We start from the raw sequence: 23097 nt of genomic DNA, 5'->3' as shown, positions 1-23097 counted from the left end.
TGGAGGAAAACACAATTAATCTTCAGTTATAATGTGGTTATGAAGCTCAGCTTGAGAAATCCAAGTTTGCTGTGGAATACGAGATGGAAAAAGAAACGGTTTTCTGTTCTCTTGCTTAATGTTTCATACAATCTTGGAATGTTCTACTGCCTGGCCCTCATGTTTTTAGATTATTTCCACATCTGTCTCAAAGCCATACCCTTCTCAAATGGACCAAGCAGCTAGTTTGTTAGTTAAAATAATAATAATAAAGTGTAAGAGCATCCCAAGTGTGCTGAACATCCCAACAGCTTGCTCTCGGCGCAAAGAGAGCACCTGGAAAGGCTTAGACACTGGCCCAAGCTTGCAGGCAGAAGTAACACACGGCATGTGTTCGCCATTGGGTTTTCCTGTTTCTGTTGCTTCATATTAAACATGAAATTCCATATGGAACTTTTACTGGTTGCTTGGAAAATGGATGTCTGTCGCCCCAGAGGGATATATTGGTATTCTGCACCTGATTGCATTTCTCCCTTCTCCCCCACGGGATGAGTCAAAGGTTATGGTTCAGAGGGGAAGGAGTTTGTCGACAGCAGGTTCTCCTCAAGCTGAGGGGAGGCTGTTTCTCTTTAATAGCATGGGTAGGTTATATGTGGATGTAAATAGTTGTTTGAGTTTGCATATGTGAATTTAGGAATCTGATCCAAAATAAACTGACATGAACAAGAAAGTTGAGACTGACCCCAAAATAAGTTGTTCTGATCCTAAGCATTAGCAAGACAAGTAAAGCAAAGCAAAGAAATAACAAAGCAGTTCAGAGCTAGGCACAAATTTCCATCCACATCTCTCTTGTTTTCCACACCTGCTTAGGGAAATTAAAAAAGGGCTGTTCTGAACTGTAACACTTCTGAATACCTTTTTAAAAATTTCAGAAATTAAAATATTTTCAACATCTCTTGCAATTTTGTTCTCTCCAGCATGATGTTACCGCAGTGCTATTCCCCACTGGGCTGCAAGAGCCAACTGTGACTTACCCAAATGATCTGCAGTGGAGTCAGCTCACGAGCGTACGAGCCCACAGAGTGCTTCTCCACCCTGTTTTGGTCCAAGTTCCTCAGCCGGTATCTCTGCACCGCGTTTTGCTCTTCATACACACAAGCTGTCCTAAGGTGAGTCCATACCATCTTCCCCAGTGTGGTGGTGTGATGTTCTGCACTCCCTTAATTACACATTTGTCAGTGGATTGTGGCTTAACGCTGCTGCTCCCTTTCACAGTTGGGGAGTTCAAGCAGAAGAGGTCAAGGTCCAGATCCTCAGCATGTAATTCTCCTAAGGGGGCCTGGGCTTATCAGTGTCAGCCAGGATCACACAGGATGGTTCATAGCAAAATCTCATACCTGACCCTTCCAGAATACACCACAGCACCCTGGGACGCTCAGCTTTTTAATGCCTGTGGTGATATTTGCGCAGAAGGCATGGGTAAGAGACAAGTGCCAACACCTACTGTTGAATCTAAGCTGCTAAAGTATGACTCTGCAAGTTATTTCAATAAATCTACTCTCTTAAATTTAATTAGGGAGACAGAAATCTGTCCTTGGATCTGGGTGATACTGTGTGAAACAATGATGGGCAGTTAACAGCAGTATTTGCAATTCCAAGTATTTAGAAATCATGAGTCAGGTTTTCCAAATCTTAGAAATAATGAAATAGGTTTTTAAAAAGAATATTTCAGGATATGCCTTGTTTCTGCTTTCTCAACTTTTTGGGTGTAATTGGTTTACTTGTGAAGTACTTCAACAGAAATACGTAGTTTCTAAGCTTGCTTTTAAAAATTACAATCAGCTTCTGACATATTCTTTTGTTCTAGATCTGGGCTTTAACAGCACGACCAAACATTCCTGGTAAATTTATATGTGCTAATAAATGCAAACTCATATACCCCACAATATGCAAGGAGTACCAGAAGTTAAAAGTAAATGAAATCTGTGACTGTTTCCTAGTTCTGTACTAGAGGTTGCACATATTTAAAGCAAACCTAAATCATAGCTGAATTCTGTTGCACAGGTTTCATTCAAGGTAACTTTGCTGCTGTCAGCTAGGCAGTAATGTCTACTCTAGCCATCAAATGTGATCACTAAAAATTCAAGATAGATAAGAAATAATTACTATAATAATATTTTTTAATTTGTCTTCTGAATGTCTATCGGGTTTACCTTACTTTTTCCCCTCTTTATTACTTTCAAGTTTTCATAGTTAATTTTTAATACAATTTCTTTGAATAGTGACAGGTAAACCTTTAAAAAATGAAAACTGAGATTCATAACAATCACCTAATGGCTGAGGCTAAGGCTGTAGTGAAAGCATCAGTCATTTTGAGGCCTGTGATATATTCACTAGAATTAATAAAATCACTAGAACTGGCAAAGAAGGAGGAGTTGCCTTGTAATCAAGTCTCTCTGGCTGTATGTGATTTTATTGTAAGACAGTTGTTGGGTTCCCAAGGTCGTTAAAGACTGGTACCTAATTCTGATAGACTTTATAGTTTTTGTTTTAAAATGTCCTCTTTTTATTTGCGTGGTTGTTTGTACACAGACAGGCCCAATCCAGCTCAAGTCTTGTGTTATTAATACAGGGACAGAGTTTCATCTCGGAGCTGGTTCTCACGCTATGACATTTGTGTCCTGCTCTCCAGCACATACATGCAGACAGGGTTCAGTCCTCAGTGCAGGCAGATGGCTCTAGCTCTGTTGATGGCAAAAATAAACTTCACTTGACTTCAGCTGCAGTTATAAAACTTTCCAGATACTGAAGACTCAGCTGCTTTCTGGGTATACAAACTTAATGGAGTTTGCGGGAGTTTGCCCACTCCAAGGATCCATGCCAGTGTTTTTAGGAAAGTTTTTTTAAAAAAGTGTATTCCAATTGTTACCCATAATCGAGATAATATTGCAAAAATCTGTGTAGCCCATTGACCTGACAGAGTGTAAACAGCTTTTTGGAAGCCTCCCGATATGAAATATTCCAGTCCTTATATCGTTCTTGTACACAAAGTGCATGGAGAGAATAAGCAATAAAATACCAGATGGATTTCCTTTGAAACATAATTACTATCCAGGTGCAGACCCCACTTTTCATAGTCAAAGATTTCCATCATTTTAATAGGATTCTTTTAAGTTATAGCACCGGCATCTCCTGACCTGAACTATTGGTCAGTGCACCGCACATATGGTACTGGTGAAAAAAGAGAGGGATTTGCCCCTCTGGCCCCTTTGGCCACTGACTTTTTTTTCCTGAGAATGACAGTTGGCAAGCCAACCGGTGCCCACTCCGGCAGCGACTTTCTGCAGGGGACACACCTGGCTCACGGGAGCTGTACAGAAACTCGTGTGGTCTTTGCAGAGAGCCAAGCAAGAATATTTCTCTTTTTTCGTTTTTTTTCCCCTGCTCTTTTCCTTGCAAGGGAGCACAGCAATAAAATAATAATAATAATAAAAAGGCAAAAACCAGTCTCCCCTCCCATTCTGACATGTTGAGTGCCAAAACTCAGATCAAATCTTTAAGGCAAAGTGAGAACGCAATGAAAACAGGGGCTTTATTATAAAGGGAGGGCTGTGAACTTTTTAACTCTCACAGGGCTCCCGGATGTGCCTCTTCACACTGTACACAGCTGCTGAAGGCTTCCAGGGACTGTGGGTGGTGGGTGAGGAAAGGGGAAGAGGTGGTTTAGCTATGCACAATATTTCCCATAAGAAATAAAGCAATAGAGTCTCACCTCACTGCCTGTTTTTCCACATATATTGAGACGGGAATGTATTTATATAACCTTATTAAAAGGGAACACTCAGTAGCAAACTCAGTCTTTAAATAGCTACTGTTCTGCATACTCCAGTCTCCAAACTCCTCAATTTCAGCTCACACCCACTTAAATTCTTTTGACATATTCCTCAGGTTTTTTGTGACTTTGGGGTCAAATCCAAAACTTATTGAAAGCAGTGGAAATACACGCAGTGAATTCAGTGGAATTTGGATAATACTCTCAGAGCTCAGATACCATGGTGATAAATGCAATAAATTACATAGACAAAAGTTGCCCATTTTGGGCTAGCTCTACTACAGAAACAAATTAAACTGTTGCTATCGACTGCCACAGGAATCAGTTCCGCCGCTTCCCTGGTGGCATTCAAGCAGCTCTCAAAACATTTTGCAAACAAGAGGAATATCTTTATCTCCTATTTACAGATGAATAAACTGAGGCACAAAGCCACGATTAAACCTGTGAGTCAGGCAGCTAGACTTAGTCAAGAGCTAGAATTAGACCCAGATACCAGTCCCTGGACCACCCAGTGGAAAAAGAGAGTCAGTTGGCTGCTAGCAGTCTCGTAGACTCTCCTGGTGCTACCAGGCCTTACTGATGCCAACAGGAGTGGAGGGCAACCAACATCCTCCCATAAATCACTGAGCATTAATAAACTGAGCAGCCCTCCAGAAGCAGTTTGTTTTTACCACCGAGATGCGTTCTTTCATCCTTTTTTCCTCCCCACCGTTCATATTTTCCCTTTGACTCCTGTTATTTTGGTTCCATTTAGCAAATACATTCTTGGTTTTTCTTCCCCTGTGTCCCTCCAGCCACCTTGGTTTGCCTTTTTTTCCTTCTTTCCCCTAAAAACTTTTTTCCTCATTCAGTGCACTAAGTGGATTTACGACCCATTTAGGCAGCTTACAGTGGCATTGCTTTTACAGTTCAGAGACAGAAGGGCCATAAAAAGATTTACAGTTACAGCAAGAGTCAGTTGCATGGAAGTTCAAGATCCAAATTAGACAAAAGGAGCGGGGCTGTGTGAGTGGCCAGTAAAAGAAGCTTGGAAACAAAAACAAATGAAACTGCTGTTAGAGGAGGAGGTTGGGGTGGGGGCAGAGAAGGAGGAGGAAAAGTTGCCTGTTAACTTCGCATTACTATTGCAGCAGCTCTGTTAATTCTGTTACATAAAGCCCTTCTTCCTCCTTTTTTTCCTCTCTCAATGTTGTTGTTGGACAGATTTTCTTTGCAAACACAAATCTCAAACTGGAGAGCAGCAACTTCACACAGTAGTTGAGATTCCAAGGCAGATATTCCCAGGATGTTGGCAGCTGTTTTTGCTGCTGCTGCTGGGACTCCAGGATGCAAACTCCAGAGAATAAAGCCACGTGGCTGAAGGAATGGGACTGGTCAGAGTGGAGGACTTCAGGTTGCATTGCATTAGGTTAATCTAGCATTTAAAAGAAGCTAGAGACTGGGAAATAGATTTTATCCTTTCCCCCAATAGATTTTTCCTGCTGACTTCAAAAGAAACAAGACTAGGCTTGACCAAATCCATAACAAGCTGAGGCAAAAGGTAGATTTGCCCCTGACATTAAAGGAACATGTCTGGGCACACAGAGAGAGGCTGTAGCTGAAGGCTGCAGAAGGCTGGGGGCTGCACTTCTGCGAGACTCAGACCATGCACGATTCTGCCAGAGCTGTGGGGTGAAACCACTTTGGAAAGCAATGTGTCCTTTACGGGCAGCCTGAAAAGGTGCCGCCTTTGAATCTACAGGTGTCTCCAGCTGGATGGGTACAGCCACGTCGGCTCTGCTGGTGGGCTGAGTTGGTTTTGATGCAGGCCAGCTACGGTCCAGGTGCTGTATAGTCTGTACCATGGCACTGCAGCTGTGCTAATAGGTCTTTTTGAGGGATAGGCTTAACAGTTCAGGAGTCACAGCATGCCAGCTAATGCAGCAACAGGGCTTGAAACCGGTTGGAGTGCAGGTGGAGCAAGCACAAGGCGGTCTGCGCTCGCCCACAGATATATGCTCCATTCGAGCGGAGCGTGAGAATGGCTCCAATGAGCCTATTCTTGACCGCGTACTCCACTTCATTGGGTTTTTATTGTATCTATGTGAGATGATAGCGTGGAAGCAATTGTAAATAAGTTGCGTACATAAGAAAGCCAATACTTCCCAGTTTTGCTCTAAATGCTGATTTTTTAAAAAGTTGAAAAGCACACTATTGTTTTGGTTTCCTTCTTGTTGCTGCTGGATTTATTCTGCTGCTCCCGTTTCTAACCAACTTCTTGTTCAAAATACTGCTTTTAGTTTCACATAGATACGGCACCCTTCATTTCCTGAAGTCTGTCACATAGCAATGCTGTCTGACTGCTTTCTGGGCACCACTCAATCGATGCTTGCATTTCAGAAGTGGGCGATATGTCTATTAGTTGCCTTATTCTTCAATTTCTGTTGGCTATCGTCATATTGTTCAGAGTTGCAGCAGCATAGGACTTTTTACTTCCTTATTTCTTGTGTATTTTTTTTGTGAGATTGGTGAAGTTTTTGACATTGCTGGGTCCCTTGGACCTTGTTTCCTTGGTGTCTTGGCTACCCTTTAGTCACTATGTCATAACAGCTCTCTGGTGAGATTAGTGTTACTGGTGGTGTAGAGGACTCTGGGATCCTCTGGATGGAAAAAGCCTCCATAAAGATAGATGTTTAATCCTTGCTCTTTGCTCCCACATGTTCTCACATGGATGTTAACACCCTGGTTTCAGGTTATCTGTAAGAGGAAAAAAGCAATCACGATGCTTTCCCTACATCCCTTTTAGATCTAGTTCTTCCTCTTTCAGAAGAAAAATCTCCTAATAAGAAGAGTGGTAATATTTTAGAAAGGTTTGGCTTGTGTTCTGCTTTCTAGGGGAAGAAGCAGCCAGCCTCAGAGAGAGAGAGGCTTCAGTCTAAACCAGAAAAAAAATATCACTCGGGCCCCTATTAAAATTTAAAAGCTAATTGACAATAGCCAGACGGTCATCTCTTACCCCTTCCCCCCCTCCACATGGCAAGCCCTATACGCAGCCATCTCCTTGGACACGTGAAGCGCATGGTGCTGCGTTGGCTTCGTGCACGTTCGCAGTGCTGGGCTCTGCAGCTCTGCAATATTCGCTATCCTGCCAGCTGGCTCCCCTTCTAATTGATGTTTCGTGTGGTGCTGTATAAACCTCAAGTGACCAGTCATTCAGGACACTGATGGATTTCTGCAGCTCCCACTGGAGATTTTCAACAGGACACTGAGCTGTTACCAGTTCTGCTGTGTCAGGGCTGTTCCTGCCTCCTCCTTTTCGCGTCCCCCCGCCGGCACTTGCTCTCGCTTCTGTCTCATTCCCCACTTTCTCTTTCAATGAGAAGGGCCTTGAACTTCTGGTAGAGACTTGACATATGAAAGAAAGCTTTGAAAAGAAGAAAAGACTATACTTTATGAGTGATGGTTAAAACGTATTCTTGAAGGGTCTTTTTTTTTTTTTTTAGGTTAATATAGTCCCGTGGACAATGCAACAATTTCCATGAAAAATTCTTACAGTGGTGAAAGGCTTCACTTTTTTGGAGGGAAAAAAGATTGTAAATGAATACAGTCTTTTTACAGACTTATCAGGTCTGTATTTCTGGTTGACTTTTCCTCTCATTCCCTCCTTTTGTTCTTTTCCTTTTTCTTCTATATTTATACAAGAAATAAATAATTTTTTAAAAACAGTAAACCAGTAACTTTTCTACTTTAGGATTCTATTAATTGTAAAACCAAATCGGTGTTTTCAATCTGAATCAAGTTGTCAAAAAGATGAAAAGCATTTTGGAAATATTTTTTTAAAATGTCTACTATTCTTTATAGAAATGAGTATGCATTTCCCAGAGTCGGGGGAAGCAACCTTCTTCTTCCTCTATGAAGAAAATAGAAAGTTTTTTAAAAGCTAAATTTTAATAGCTGTCGATGTCACAGGTCAGTACAGCTGGGATCCAACACCAGGTCTGAGACTGTCAGAAAAAGTAAGTTAATTTTTCCATTGCTGGAATTGTTTTAACTCCTTCTCCCTGCTATTTTACCCTCCACTTACCACCTCCTTCCGAACTGAAGATGAACCGTAGACCTCTGCAGAGGACTCGGTCACCCTGCTCACCACCCTCCTCCGCCCGCGGCGGGCGGGTGCCAGGGCACGGCCGGGGTGCAGGATGCAGTCCCTCCAGCCCTAGGCACCGGCAGGCACAGGGCAAATCCCGCGCCTGCAGCAGGGCTCAGGCCGTGCAAGAGAGCTGTGCATCAGAAATGACTCTTACTTAACCTAGGAGGCCCCCACATCCCCTGTAAGCTGTTTTTGACTGTGTCTTCGAGTGTGTAATGTGCTCCGTAAACAAATAACCTGTGTTTTTTTAACTGGGTCATTATGAGTTGAGTTGTACTTCAAGCACGGGACGTGGGGAGGAAGTGGTGGGACCAGGAGCAGAAGGGGAGACAGCGGCAGCCTCAGACCCAGAGGACTGCAAGGAAGCAAAATATGGATGGCTGCCAGAACAAATGCAGAGCCTTTTGGGAAACCATTTCAAGGCCTTATGAAAAAGTCAACGAGGTTAAGGAAGGCACAAATAATGTCAGACCTCCAGGAGAGCCGTTTGCCATGGACAGGTAGCTCCAACAGGGGTTTGCCCATGGTTCTAGGTGGCACATTGCCGTCTTGCTCTGTTATCACTCCTTTGATGAGGTTGTCTGTGGACACTGAGGCCAGAGCCTCTGGAATTTTACAGTCCAGAAGCATGAATTACCAATGTGAGTGGGAAAAAAAAGGGAAAAAAAGAGCTTGAAAATAGCAGCAACTTTGTAAAACTCCATATGTGGTCTACGTTTTGGGGCTGGAATGAGGATCCTCAAAGGTGTTTATGTGGCTAAAATCTGTGAGGCCTCATCAAAACACAATGTTTTGTTAGAGAGAGCAACATCTGGGAAAAGTCCTGTGCATGCTTCCTCCCAGGTTGATCTGTGTAAGTTTATGGCCCTCTGGCTTGTTTATTAAATTTTACCATTTGGATTTAAACCATTACAAAAACTCATTGTGAAAAAAAAAAAAACAAAATTAAAAAAGCAATAAGCACATCTCTGCTTCTGTTCCTCTTACTCAAATGGAATCAAAACAAAGCTCGTATTCTCACTCCTTGATTTCTCTAGGAATTTTAGTGTAATAACTTCCCTTTTTATTCCACAAATTACTATGTTCAATGTTGTTTTGGAAGAGTTATTAGTAAACTGCCATTTCAAAACCTGCAGGCGGCACCCGAGAGCACTGAATATGACTTCTCTAAGCTTTCTGTTTCCATTGGCCAGATTCTGATCTCAGTCGCATTATGAAGATTGCTGGCTGATGGAGATGAGGATCTGATCCTACACTTTAGTAAAATGAGGCTTCACAGATTTAGAGCTGAAAAAAAGAAATATCTGTCACAGCTTCTTTCTCCCTAGGGTTGATGACTTCATTTTGCTGTTCAGCAGTCCATAGAAAGCTTTTTGGGTGCTGGCTTTAGGAGTGGGTATGGTAACAGAGACAGCTCGTAATGAGCCGGGGAACGGCAGAGCCTCACCCCCATCGACAGGAGCAAGAGACGTGGCTCATGAACATACCGAAGCAAAATGTGCAGTTCCAGGGATACAACAGTGATACAGTAGATAGGATATCCTGCCAAAATGCTGTCTAAGTAGCCATTAATGGACATCTGAGTTTTGCTAAATAATTAATGTGTCTGTTGTATTTTTTTCTTATAGATCTTTCAAGGAATTTAGTTTCTGTTCCTTTGCATTTAGTTTCTGTTCCCTGAAATGCTGCTTTGAGCCTGTCTTCTCAAGCATTTATAGACATTGTCTGTAAGGCTGTTTTCTAATAGTAGCTCATGTCTGTTATGGCCAAAAAGCATTTAGCCCCAGGTGTGTAACAAGGTAGATACCCCTCTTTGTTTTCATGGTATAGTTTGGAAACTGAGGGGTAGCCTGCTGAAGTGGACTTGCCAAAAGCAAGCCATAGGTCTATATCGTAGGCAAGAACATGTCTTGTCCTTTGACAAAAAGAAACTTTAATAGAGCTTTAAAATACACTAAATGAACTGTCTGAATCCCAACACTCAAGAAGTTCTAAATAATACTCTCTTGTCCATCTCCATCTGTGAAAAATGGCTATTCTGTTGTGGTATGTGCTGAAAACACCAGCATGTTGCACTGGCTTTGCAATCTCACTTTGCAAACTCACACAATGCAGAGATATCATATAAACCATGGGGTGTGGAAGTGCTGGCAGGGACAAGCAGCCCCGCCGGACATAACTAGCCCTTTTCCAGTTCTTCCGTGGTGTCTCTGTGGCGGGGCTGGCTGCCCCAGGTGACTGGAAAAGGCCCTGTTCCTTGTTCCTCCCAGCACCTGAATACCTGGGGAGTTTTGCCGCTTTTGTCCAAAATCCTGGCTATCGGTGTGAGGAGGGTGTTGGCTGCAATACATATTCTTACCTTCTTATCACCAGTTATTTTCCATGAGTGCTGGGTGACTACTTTGGCTTCAGCCTGCAGTTCTCAAAGGGAAAAAAAACAGTATAATCATAACATCAGTGGCTAGATCAAACATATCCCAGTGACCAGGGGCGTGAGCAGGGCTGAGTTTTTGGTTTGGCCTTTGCTGAAGGTGGGAGATGTTCACTAACTTCAGTTGCAGGTGTGGGTGTGGATCCAGGCAGAGCAGGCTGCACACGCAGGGAGTTGGAGGCGGATGTTGAGTATGGGCCGCTCCAGTCCTTGCAGTGGGGATATGGCACTGAGCGCTCTTCTCTGCTCTTAAAAATAGGGGGTAGGTCACAAACTAAGGTGTGAGCTTAGCTCCAAATGATGGTCAATTCTCTGAAACAACCCAAACCTTTCAGCATATCCGCTTAGGACAAGGTGTTCTTCCTCTTCTGAAGCACAAAGGAAGGAAATGTATCTTCAGGAAATGTTTATTTTACCCATGGATTGTCTGAAGCAAGTTTCGACAATACCCGGAAAAAAAAATTGCCACAAAATTAATATAAAAATAGGAGGGGTTATTGACAAAATGCATTATTTTTATGAGCTAGAGAAAAGAGAATGTGCTGTAATGCCCTATGCCAGTGGCTAAGGGTGCGGCCGGGCGACCGCGGTGCAGCTGACGTGTGACCCGCGGACCCTGCCGTCTGCGGGCCAGGTGAGTCAGGAGGCAGTTCCCTGTCCCCGTCCTCTCAGCTTTTTGCATGTCTTAAAACAGCCATTAGAAAACAGAACAAGTGAGACACTTAGCAATACAAATGTTTACATGTTGGAAGGAGAGATGCTACTTAACACCTAACCCAGAGGGGTAATTTAAACCCCAAAACCTGTAGGAAGCCTCCTTCTTTCTTCAGACCCTGGGAGATCTGTTAGACACATTTCTTCTGAATACTGTGGCACAGCTCCCCCTCCTTTTTTTCAACCCTTATTTCTCCTAGCCTTGGAGAGCTGTAGAGGAGATCTTGAAGGCAGCTGGTCTCTGGAAATGAAACCTATGAGATTTAATCCCCTAAATAAGAATGAAGGAGTTAAAAAGAAAATGAAAGAAATATTTATTTTTATTCTCTAAAACGGAACTCTGCCAGTCTCCTCCTCCCACGTACACACCATTGACACCCTACCACAGGAAACAAACCCCTTGGTTATTGCATAAGCCCACCCCAGCGTGCCCCTGCAGTCTGCCGCAGAGCTATAACCTCCTGCTCCTTCAGGCTGGCTCCAGCATGCTACGCTGTGAGTCTGAGTTGACTGAAATAAGCATGGAGAGAGGCTTCCACAGAAACCTCTAAATGGGTTTTAATGTCTCCCCGCCATAGGATTCCCGGAATTAATTTGCATCTGGCTTTTGAAATCGGGGACGCTGTGTTAAGGAAGATGGATGCCCCTAAGAAGTACTGAAAAGAATGATGGGATGACAGTGGTGGTTTATGTAGTAAGCCTGGATGCAGAGTAGTAAATGCGGTTGGTTGATTGAGATCAGGCTTTTTTTTTTCTTTCCAGTGGCAACGCCCATGGAGTTTATTTATTTATTTTCCCCTTTCACTTCAAGGCACCTAACAACAACACTCTGTTTTATAAATCCCTGTGATTATAAAACTAGAAGGATGGCATTCTTGGTTGCCTCAGAGGCCAGGAGTCTATACCCACAGGAGACAGATGGGAGAAGCAGCCAGCAAGCTTTCTATATTATTGCACAGAATTGCAGGAACTGGTTTTGGTTTACACCGCATGGGGGAATGCAAAGTCTGCGCAGAGCATCTCCATTTACTGCTTCCTCTGCATGCAGCCAAGGCAGGATTGCTTACACTCCCTCTGCACAGTTACTGGGGAGGGAATAATGTTGTGTCTGTCCTGCAGAAGATGGAAAGGCACTGCTTTGCATCAACTGTTTCTCTTATCCTGCTGGTAGGATATAGCCCAAAAAGATTAGAAGTGCTTCATGTAACTATGCAAATCTGGTGTGAGACTCCAGGCTGGTCCAGCAGTGACTGATGACTTTGAGACCCCCACGTTGTGGACAGTAAATAGACATTATTGCTGCAGGATGAGTCAGGTTGTACTGCAAAGTTAGGAAGTGTTTTTCTGAAGTGTAGAAGATAAGTTTTAAACATAGGGGATTTAGTTTGCATTTTTTCATGGGCCACAAGGTTAGCTACAGAGTAAGAGCTGGATTTAGATTTGGAGTCATCACTGACCTTTGAAGAAAAAAAAAGTATCAGGAATGTTTGATTTTGGTGCTTTGCTTCATCTTCTTGCTGCCTTGGTAATGGGGCTGCTTGTGGTGTTGTGGGGCAGCTCCACAAGATCTCTGATCCTTCCCTCCTCTTCCTATCATTCACCTCCTCCCCAGCCCTACCGAAGTCAAATATAAACTTTCTTAAAATGAACAAAGACTCATTCCACTTGACCAAGCCTGACTTCCCAGAAAATAAACAGCAAGAGCAGAGCCAGCCAGCCTCCTCTTCCGGAGCTGCCAGCCTCCAGAGAGGCAACGAATGGAGCCAGAGCCATTCTGAGTCTTTTGCCATGAAGAACAGGGTGCCAACATGGGGGATCCCACCTAAGGAACTTCCCAGGGTCCACTGTAAAATAGCAATATTGCTAAGTGCCTTAATTTCACAGTTCTGTTTTCTTTTTTTAGTCTCAGTTGTCTCCTGGATAACTGGACACGACTGTTCCCCCACCCTGATAATGGATCAAAAGGAACCAGGTCAGTAGCACATATTAGTGCTTTGATAGGAGAGAGCTCTTCAGAGCTCAACAGTTAGACTAATCTGAACAGGGTAATAGCTGATTCCCTTTTAGGATCATTTTTACTGTTGCCTTTTGTTTTCTGTTAAAATGAAAAAAGTAAAAAATAAACAAAAACCCAACCCCCAGCCCCACCATTGACCCAATGGTGTAATATGCATTAAAAGAATGACTAAAAATAAAGAATAGAATATGCTGAACAGTTTTCCAAACCAATTTTGCCTTCAGAGTGGATTAAATTAATTTCTGCTATGCACAAGTCGCCTAGTACCACAGTGACAGGGATGTGCTGGTACTGTACCAGCTGGCCACAAAGGTGGATGAGCGAGCGGACACGGGAAGGGCTTCAGTTCCCGCTCCCCAGAGCAGCTCTCCCAGGCACTGGACGTCCCCCCAGCTGCTGTGCCAAGGCTCATCCGCTTCGTCCCTTGGTGTTCAGTAGCGTACTCGAGGCAGCGAAGCTCTGTGGTGCAGCTGCCCTAAAACCACAGGACCAGCCGTGACCTTTTGGACTTGAAGTCCACACTTTTTTCTTAGATTCCCAGCACCACAGGCATTCCCTGTGTGATTCCCTGGGAGCAGCTGTGTGCAGGTGTTGCCTATGGTACTAAAACAATTCTCTCTAAAATAGCATGGGAAAGAAACAAGTGTAGACAAAATAATAAATACACCTGTACAAGACCCCTCTTCCTTACCAGGCAGTGGATGTTTTGGGACCTAGGTCAGAGTTACCTGATACCTCCCGGATCCCCTCTTCCTGTGCTCATCACCTTCTTTAACTCCTGATGTTTATCTGCCTTTCTTTTCCCAGGACAGGTATCTTTGATCTCGGCTGGCCTCACTTTTAAACAGTCTCTCTTGCAATGAAAGCATGTGCTTCTGATCCTCTCTAATCCCAAAACATCCTGAATGATTGTGTGAGTCCCTCAACTTTCTTCATCCCACCAGCAATACCTGGCTTGTTATTTAAAAAAAAAGAAAAAAAGTGAGAGTGCCTTTACATTGCACCAAACCTGCTCCTTATGGAAAAAAATCTTAAACTAAGGCAACTGAAATGTTCCCCCCGATGGCTAACTGCAGTGAGCAGCAGTAGTCACACAGTGCTCAACCCAAACATCTTCCTCAGTGGGTTTTCTTGCTTCGTCTATGCTGATATTCACAGGCACCCTCAATGAGGACAAATGTAGTTAATGAAGGTCAGCCAACACTTCTGCAAGTTACACATGTGCTGCTAAGGATAATATTAAAAGTTTGAAAAATAAAAAACAAGGAAAAAGATTTCTTTTCCTGTTGGGTTTCAATTTTGCTGCTTCTTTTTTTTTACTCTCTGCTGTTTTCCACTATAAGCATTATCTACTTGAGCCAGAACAGATTAAAGCATTAATTGTTAGGCCCCTCTGTTTTTACTTCGTTCTGTTTTATCGCCTAAGCAACTTTATTTGGTACAAGACAAATAATCTGAATTCCTGCAGTCAGAAACAAGGAGTGGGAGTCCGGGAAACTGGCTGCTGATCTAATGCAGTTTTTGCAAGTGTGGTTATGGTTAGAAACTCTAAATATGGCACCATGTTACTGTGCACACGGTAACTGCGCCCTGTGTGTCAGTGTCTGAGTCACTGTAGTGTAGTTTACTGACAAAAACATGTTTTACTACTCTTGGTTGTGAGGAGTCAATAGGGTTGGGAATGAATGAGTTGAGCTCACTGCATCGAGTTTTACCAACCGAATGACCGGGCTCGGGTACCCAGGGTTTGCTGTTGCTGAGAGGGGTGTAAGCAGCAGAAGGGGCACGATTTGGCAAGCAGATGTTGAGCCAAGTGTTGTTTCAGCGAAGGGGATGGTTTGTTCATGTCAGAGGAAGGTGCCAGTGAGGGGGGATTCCTGCCTGGCACCCCACGGGGACGGGGGCTGTGCTGGCAGGCGCACAGTCAGCAGAGCTGCGTGATGCCCATGGGAATGAACTGATTCTGCTTCTGTGAAAGTATTTTAAAAGTTCTGTTTTCTGCATGGTGCGGAACAGAAATGTGTTTTGAAGCCTTGATACTGCGAAACAGAATTGCCCTCCTGTGGCTCCCTCTCCCCCCACCACAGGACAGGCTCCTTCCACTAGCAGCTCAACTGGCAAAAGCTTGATTTTTTCAACTTTCAAACTGAATTTACTTGATCTGAGTGTTTACTGGCAGAAATGAAATTAATTTAATATTCTCCTTTTAACAGAGTCCCCCCCCCCTTTTTTTTTAATCTTTTAAATAGTAAGTATCCACCAAGGAGACTGGCTGGCATTCCCATACTGTACGCATTTATCCTAACATTTACTATATACTGACTCATACAGCATGCATCTGCAAGAGTTATTAATGGAAAGTATGAAATACATTTGGTTTAATATTTGGTAAATAGGAGGTGTCTTTTCTTTGTGCTCGAATTTGTGTTTCAAATGTCTGTGTTTATGTTATTTATATTAATATATTTCATGGGCTGCTTAATAATAGTAGCAATTAAGGTAATAACAATAAATATAGATAATGCTGAGCTCTTCTGCTTTTCATCAAAGGAGGTCAAGACTCAAGGGTATACCTCTGGGGCTGGTATAATGTAGATCTGATCTCCTCCTGGTATTTCTTTTTGTGGAAAGTTAGGAGTATCATGCAAAGATCAGATCGCCTGTATTTTGGCCTCTGGAATGTCTCTCAGGCATTATAAATGCCAGTAAGAAACATAAAATTGGAAAGAAAACAAACACCAGGACATTGAAAAATGTAACCACAAATACTGACCTATTTGGTTTTTTTCTGATTTAGCAGAATGCTATTAATATTATAATTAAAGCTATTTTGTGGCCTGGGGGCTTGAACACCTGGCTCTTATTAGAGCTGGATCTGTAGCGTGTGGTGGGGAAAAAAGAAAAAGACAAGAGAGGAGACGGCCCAAAGGAGAACACAAGAGGGCACAGTGGCACCTGTGGTGCACTTTTTGTTCCGTGGCTTTTTGAAATTTTGAGGGCTGTGTGAATTTAGGCCTCTGTTTGCATGAAGTAAGTAATTATGGTAACATGGCTGATTATCTGGAACTGTAGAAACGTAGTTTTGTCAGCTTGGAGTGGATTCTTTACTAGAATTATTTGTTAGTTAGTTATGAGGGTCAAAGGTAAGGTGCGATGACTGTATCATTTAAGGTTAATATGGCAATAAGCCCCGCTCTAAGTTTGACAGAATTAGCCCGGGCAGTCAGTAGGAAAGGTACCTATTGTAATAAATAAGGTCCAAACAAGTACGTTCTAGGCAGGTGATTTCTGCAGCTTTCCTCATCTATTCCACTGTTCTTCTACCATATTCTGCTAACTAGTCCTGTCATTTCAGAAGCAAAGGATACTAGTGCCAGTGTTCATTTTCTGTTCAAGTGGACGCATGCTTCTGCAAAACCTCCTTCATGTGACTGATCACAAGCCACCCAAGCGACAACAAGAAGCATTAGCTGAACCTTAAACAACCTCACCCTGGTGGGTGCTGCTGAACTGAGAGGTCAGTAGTGAAAGTTTTCTTCTGAAAGAGCTAGTGCTGTAAATCGGTATTTGGAAAGAAGCGATACAGAAATAAGCAAGATGCTATCCCAGATGTTAATCTGAGGTTCAGAGATCACGGTGTTCCCTAGATGTCTAATGCAGGATGCTTGCTTAGGGAGCAGATGGCTTCCTTGCACTGGGGTCACTTGCCTGTGTTGGCTTTCGTGGAGGGACAACTGGGGTCAGAACTGTTCCACCAGAGCAAGTCCAGCAAAGGTCTGCACACAGTCTTTTCTGGATTTGTTCAGTCACTGTTTCTGACTTTTGCAGGAGGTTGCAGACCTCCCTTTACCCTTTACTATGGGAATTGTGGTTGAAACCTCTGAATGCTGTAATCCATGACATGACATTATTTCACAATTAAAAATTAACAACCACCTTCTTTTTTGCAAAGAAATCCTCATCCTCAGGTCTCCCATACATATTATTTGTAAGACACAACTTCTCCTCCCACCCAAACCAGCCTCCAGTGGTTTCTTACCCTCCCAGAAGCCAATCCATCTGTTACTGTATACTGTATACGGAGCTGCGAAAGGAAGATGTGATACTACGCCGCATGCAAAAAAGTAAAGAAACAAAATCATTAACATCTTAATATCCTGTCCTGACATCTCACAAATTATTTTAGACTTCATAGCCAATGTAAACAGGTTTGTTTTCAGCTCCCCTAATTGCCTGCTAATTGAGAGCAGATGTAGGCCTTAACTTTCGTCAGATAAAGAACAGCCTCTTCTCTAGGGTTTCGCATCTATCATGAGGTCTCTGATGTACGCCTGTGAGCTTCCCTGGTTAGCGATGCCGAGGTAGAGAGGGATTGGAACTGCTCCTCTTGAATTGCGCCTGTAAACTCAGTGAGAGAGAAGGGAAGACAGAGCTATGGGACTCATCAGCAACATCATCATCATTATTGTTTCATTTCGTACTTCAGTGTGCTTTCTGCAACAGCGTAGGTTTCCTTCTGGGGGGGACTTCTCCGAATTATAGATGGGTTTCTCATTATGATAGAAATCACTGGGTTTATGAAAAATGCATTGCTGTCATATTCCATTATCTACTTCCTCCCATGCTGCAATCCTGTAGCTTGCAAGTCATTAGATTCTTTTTCAGAGTTCCTTTGAAATAATCCTTTCAAAAAACACTATTCATTGGGTATGACCCCAGAGAGATACTGTCTGGTACTAAAGCTCTCTTTCAGTTCTGCGAGGGAGACCTGTAACAACAAGATAAGTGCATGTATATTCCAAGTAATGTCTGGAGTTTGCTGCGTCCCATTAAATGCAATAGGAGCTCACAGTTCAAATGGTAGAATTTTGCGTTGTAAATGTAGGAGAAAATTTAGTTCAGATATATAGGTAAATTTGCATTTGGTAGTGATTTAATGTTCCATGGTCTGTTTTAGTTCCAACTTAAATATTACATTAAAACTAGCAATAAAAAAAAAAAAAAAAGTGTGCTAACTGCTGGGTTCAGAAAGAGTGGATATGATTTTGTTCTTGCTGTCAGTGTAGCAATGAGTTGCCTTTTATTTTCTCTTCATTTAGTAAGTCAGCACCAGTAGTTAAATGATAGCCCTCCGGTCTTTCTTCAGGACTGTTTTTGCAAATGAAAGCAGGAACTTCAAATCCTTGTGTTTTTCATATCACTTACAAGGTGTTTTGTGAATTTTAACATTTTTGCATCTATCTGCGAAAAGGTGGAGGGCACGAGTAATTCTCAGTGAGAAGTGCCCTTTGTGCAGGGAGGCTGCTTGGGTTTGTACCACTGGGTTTGGGAGATTATAAAGGGGTATTTAAAGAAAAAAAAAATACACCCGAAAATAAAATAACAGTTTGTTGGTTTGTGAATTATAAATGAGTAGAAAAAAAGAGGGAAGAGTTCACATCCAACCAATGTCATTCAGAAATACTTAAAGCACCTGGCATCTGGATTATGAAATATTATTCAGCCCCAGAACCACAAGCCTTCAGGTTTTCACTGTGATTTCTTCACAAAGCCCTTTTTCTCTCCCAGGGCTGGCTCCAGGCCTCCCTGTGAACACAGTCACCCCTTCTGACATTATCCCTCTCTGGAAAGTTGCCACAAACCTTGCAGAATAAAGTCCTGATCTAAAAGCGATGCGAGCAGTTTAATAGGAGGGCAGGGGGGCTTGAAGTCAGTAGCACAAGGCATAACACACTAAAGCAGCGGTCCATTAAATCAGCGCACTGGGACCTAGGCATTTACAGTCACACAGTCAGATGTTTCCAGTAATTATTTCCCCATAGCATTTTTATTAGGTGCTCCATAAATAATACTCACTGCCGTGCTCTTCTCATGGTCTTTTATAAAAAGAGAGGGAAGAGAGAAGAGAAAGGGAATTCACTTTGCCTTCAGTTGGATTTTGAGGTAATTCTGTCTTTCAGTCCTATTACAGCAGATATGACCTTGGAAAATATCGGCAAATTAGTTCTTCACTGACCAAATGTTGTTCCTTAAAACCATCACTAGACCGACTGAAGGCAAGTTTCTATTTCAGATTAAGATTTGTCTTCTTGACATGGATCCCATACAGAACTAGGATGGACAGGAAAGCAAGTGCTGGGATTGGAGTGGGATTTTTTTTCCACATACCCTTTGTTCGTTGTTAACATTTTTTTTTTATAGTATTTACGTAGGTCAAATCCAGGGTTATCACATCAAAAACCAGCACTGCATTCTCTCTGGAAAGACCTTCTGAAAGCTCAACAGTGTCGCTGTGTGTTTAATCTGGTGTGTACGTGCAGCACCTATTGACAAATGCTGGCTTTTCGACAGAGGCTACTGTGCAAAGGCTTTTTCCAGAAAATATCACTGCATTGCCTGAGTTATAGTATTAACGTTAAGCAGTGCAGCTTCTTTCCTGGCATTAGGGTTTGTGTTTTGCAAAGGGCTTTTGCTCAAGTATTTGATTTTCAACATCGGTTTTCTAGCCAAAGTAAGATTCCCCAAACAAACTTAAGGATCTGGGGACTTATTTTTTTACTTATTGGACTGCAATATTGCGACCAACCCCAAGCAGAACTCAGAGGAGCAACAGTAAAAGGAGGTAGAGTAAATAGTCATGGTTCAGGTTTGGTACTATAAGGGTCATAAACTCTTCCACCTGTGTGTGGAAGCTCTCTGAGCAGCAGCAGGTGTATATTTGTATAGATCTACCCACAAGTGCAATACTTCTGTCTAAGCTGAAAATCTGTGCGTCAAGCCTAGATGTGCAGAGGGAGCACAGAAATTGTTAATAGTTAGGCAGAAAGTGGACCTTTAAATAAAAAGGGTGTTTTTGCTTAGAGTGTCAGTGTCTGCTCAGGTTTGGTCGCCATGCTCCTTGGATGTCTCCATCTGTGTATGTGAGTGTACAGGGCCACAGGGCTGTATTTCAAAGAGAACAGAGTATTTTCATGCAGCTAATTGTCAGTGGAATAGGGCTATCTTAGCATCCCCGATTGTTGGCTGAAATATGTAGTGTGGTCATTTGACCCATGATCCAAGACTAGGATCAGACTTAATGCAGCCCTTGCACCTTGTCTAGAAGACCCTTGTGAGACAACTTTCCACAGCTTTTACAGGATCAGGTTACTGAAGCCTGTCACAGCTGAAAGATGCTCTGCTCTTGGCCATCGCTTTAGCAATGCCAGGGGATGTTGTGTCAGTAGGAAAAGACAAATCATCTGTTTCTCAGAAAATATTGTCTCCAGATAATTTCTCAGTTCCTTTTGTTCTCTGTTTCGTTTCTGGAGTGCTCAAGCTGGGGAAGTTGCAGCCTGAAATTAAATATGAACCCATTCAATATAAATGTATGTATCTGTTGTGTGGTATAGGAAGATGCAGTTCAGTGAACCTCAGCCATTGGCATTTTATAATTTCCTTTTGCTCCAGCAGGTAAGGGATTAACCCATTGTTATTCCTCAAAAGGATCAGAGAAAAAGATATACTCTCCAAAGACCCTGTTTTTTTAAAAAAATAATAATCCATTGGGTTTTTAAAGAAATATTTTATTGGAACCATAAGTTTTCTTTTTTTTTGTGAGAGAGAGAAAATTTGAAATCCGGAGTTTATTTTTCCTTCAGTGTCTCTCCTAAGAACCAACAGGAATTGAGATATTTTTTTTTCTCTCTTGTGTTTGTGCCTACTTATTAAACACACATGTGGCCTGGATTCCTTGCGTAGGTGCAAAGAGGTTTGAAAAAGAGGAAAAGAAAAAAAGGTGTAACCCAGTCCATTGACCTGTCTCTTTGCCTTTAGGACTCTTTCGAACAGCTGTGAGAAAAAGAAAAGGGGGGGAGAGAGAAAAAAGGAGGCAGTTTAACAAGCCAAATCCAGATGTTCATTTCATACACACACCCTGAACAGCTTTTGCATGGTTTATTTCGTTTTCTGAAACCATTTTTCACCAGCCTGTTTTCTCAGCTGGGAAACTTCTGGTGTAGTGTTTTCAAAAAAATATTGCATTTGGCATTACAAGAAAACAGAGCCTTTAAGACATTAAAAGGACAATATCCTTGTTTGACTTGGCCCAGGGAAGTAGGGCTATAGGAATTTTAGATTTTTGTACCACCCAAAGAATAGGTAAAAGAAATTTTCCACTCTTAAACTCTTAAAAACGGGAATTTGAGAGTTGATTTAGCTTGATTTTTTTTTTTCCCTTTTAAAGACTACTCTGTGGACTGTCTGTTAGTGTAGTGGGGCTTTATTAGCATGAAGGAATACACAAGGCGATAGCAATCAGTTCGCATCCAGATTCTGGTGACCCATGCTTCAAAACTCAAACTGATGCTGAATGAACCTTACTTTTGTTTTGCAAGGATCACATCCTGATATGCTTGTTCACACCAACATCTGCTTAGCAAAGAGAGACACATTTGAAATTATTTAATGCTGGTGAAGTTTCTCTTTCTATAAAGTGGAGGTAATCTACATGATATGAACCACAATTTGTGTTGTCTGTGTGAATAGCACTGACAGCAGCGAGGGTGGTGATTAGCTGACAGGACAGTGGCTACACTGAGTTTAGAGGTACCCCAATGGCTGGCAGGTAATGAATGAAATCGGGGAAAATCAAGTGCAAAAAAGACCTATACTGCTATCACTGAGTTAGTCAGAGGATATTTTGCCCTTCAGAAAACTCAGTGTAAAACCCCAACTCCACTGAAGCCGGTGGGTGATTTGTAGTTTGCTGTCCTTCAAAACTTAGGCAAAAAAATGGTGGTTTTTACCTATGAGATCCTACAATTGCCATTCACTATTACTTACTGCATTAGAGAGAGACTCCATGTAAAGAAAGGTCTATAACTTTGAAAAAAGTTTGAGCAATGCTTTGGTGCTCCTTTTTTTTAACCCGTTCTACAGTAGAAAAAATTGCAGATATTCTTACCAGAAATGCCACCAGCCCATACAGATTTCAGACCCCATCAGCTACAAAATAAAAGCAGATAAAAAGAATTTTTAGTGAGGAAAGGTGGAAATCAGACATATTCAAATATCAAATTTGAAGACATATATTGTAGTTAAATTCAATAGACAACAAAAATAAGAAGTATTAAAATATATTAATTGGAAAAACTGCATCACTCATTGAACAAGTAAACAGGAATGTTAAAGGTATGAAAATGTCCCATTCCATGTTTTCCTTTCACTTCGCTGCTGCTAAAATAAGGACAAATAGTGAGGTCTCTCTCTTTTGGCATTACAGTCTATTCAAGGCTATGGGGTGTGTGTGCCTCGCTGTGCATATGTATAGATACGTGCACCCTTAAGCCTGGCAGTGCCTGGCAGTGGGAATATAGGCATTTCGGTGTCAGGACACCACCAAGCGGGCTATAAATACTTGGTCCTTGAACTAATATTCTCTTCAGACAGAATTAAAACAAAATGTAAGAAAAATCTAATTAAGACTTGAAATGCATTAGGCAGATTATTTGGCCGGTAGAGAACTAGAGTGGAAAGCTGCCAAGCGGTACTAGTAAGTTGTGTGGAGCAAAACGGTAGTCTTTTTAAAGCCACTGACTTGGTACACAGACTGAATAATCCTGGAAAAAGCATATATTGTCTGTCCATTTCAGGAGACTACAAATCTGTGATGTAAAACAGTGCCCTGATGTGGCTTTTTCCTCTCCTCTTTTCCGGCAGTATGCATTACATTTTAGTGTGAGTGTGTCTCTGTGTTTATTTGCATTCAAACTTACACATTCATTATTATACACATCTATACAAAAGCATGTATTAATTACTTGATTAAAAAGCACAGTCTGTTTGTGTGGATATCAAACCTAGAACCCGGGCAGCTTCACATCTGACCTGAGGCAATAAGACCTCCTAATATCTGAGCTCAGAGATAGATAAATCCAGCAGCTTCTGCATGGATAGTGTCAAGACTCCATATTTGGAAATATTCTGTCAGTCAATGTATGTACAATGTACTTAGA

At 42.2% G+C, this 23097-nt stretch overlaps 1 long non-coding RNA gene across 1 annotated transcript in view; it reads left to right on the top strand.

Moving 5' to 3' along the window:
* Positions 1-23097, top strand: part of LOC135315746 (uncharacterized) — a 112482-nt gene that overhangs the window by 73098 nt on the left and 16287 nt on the right. The window contains exons 7-11 of the long non-coding RNA XR_010375250.1: positions 957-1148; positions 7294-7417; positions 7652-7806; positions 12989-13057; positions 16458-16619. This is a non-coding gene — a long non-coding RNA (uncharacterized LOC135315746). The remainder of the gene's footprint in view (positions 1-956; positions 1149-7293; positions 7418-7651; positions 7807-12988; positions 13058-16457; positions 16620-23097) is intronic.

Source organism: Phalacrocorax carbo, chromosome 14 (genome assembly GCF_963921805.1).
Source record: "Phalacrocorax carbo chromosome 14, bPhaCar2.1, whole genome shotgun sequence".
Taxonomy (NCBI): Eukaryota; Metazoa; Chordata; class Aves; order Suliformes; family Phalacrocoracidae; genus Phalacrocorax; species Phalacrocorax carbo.
Note: the sequence above shows the minus strand (reverse complement) of the source record. Positions and strands in the feature narration are given on the sequence as shown.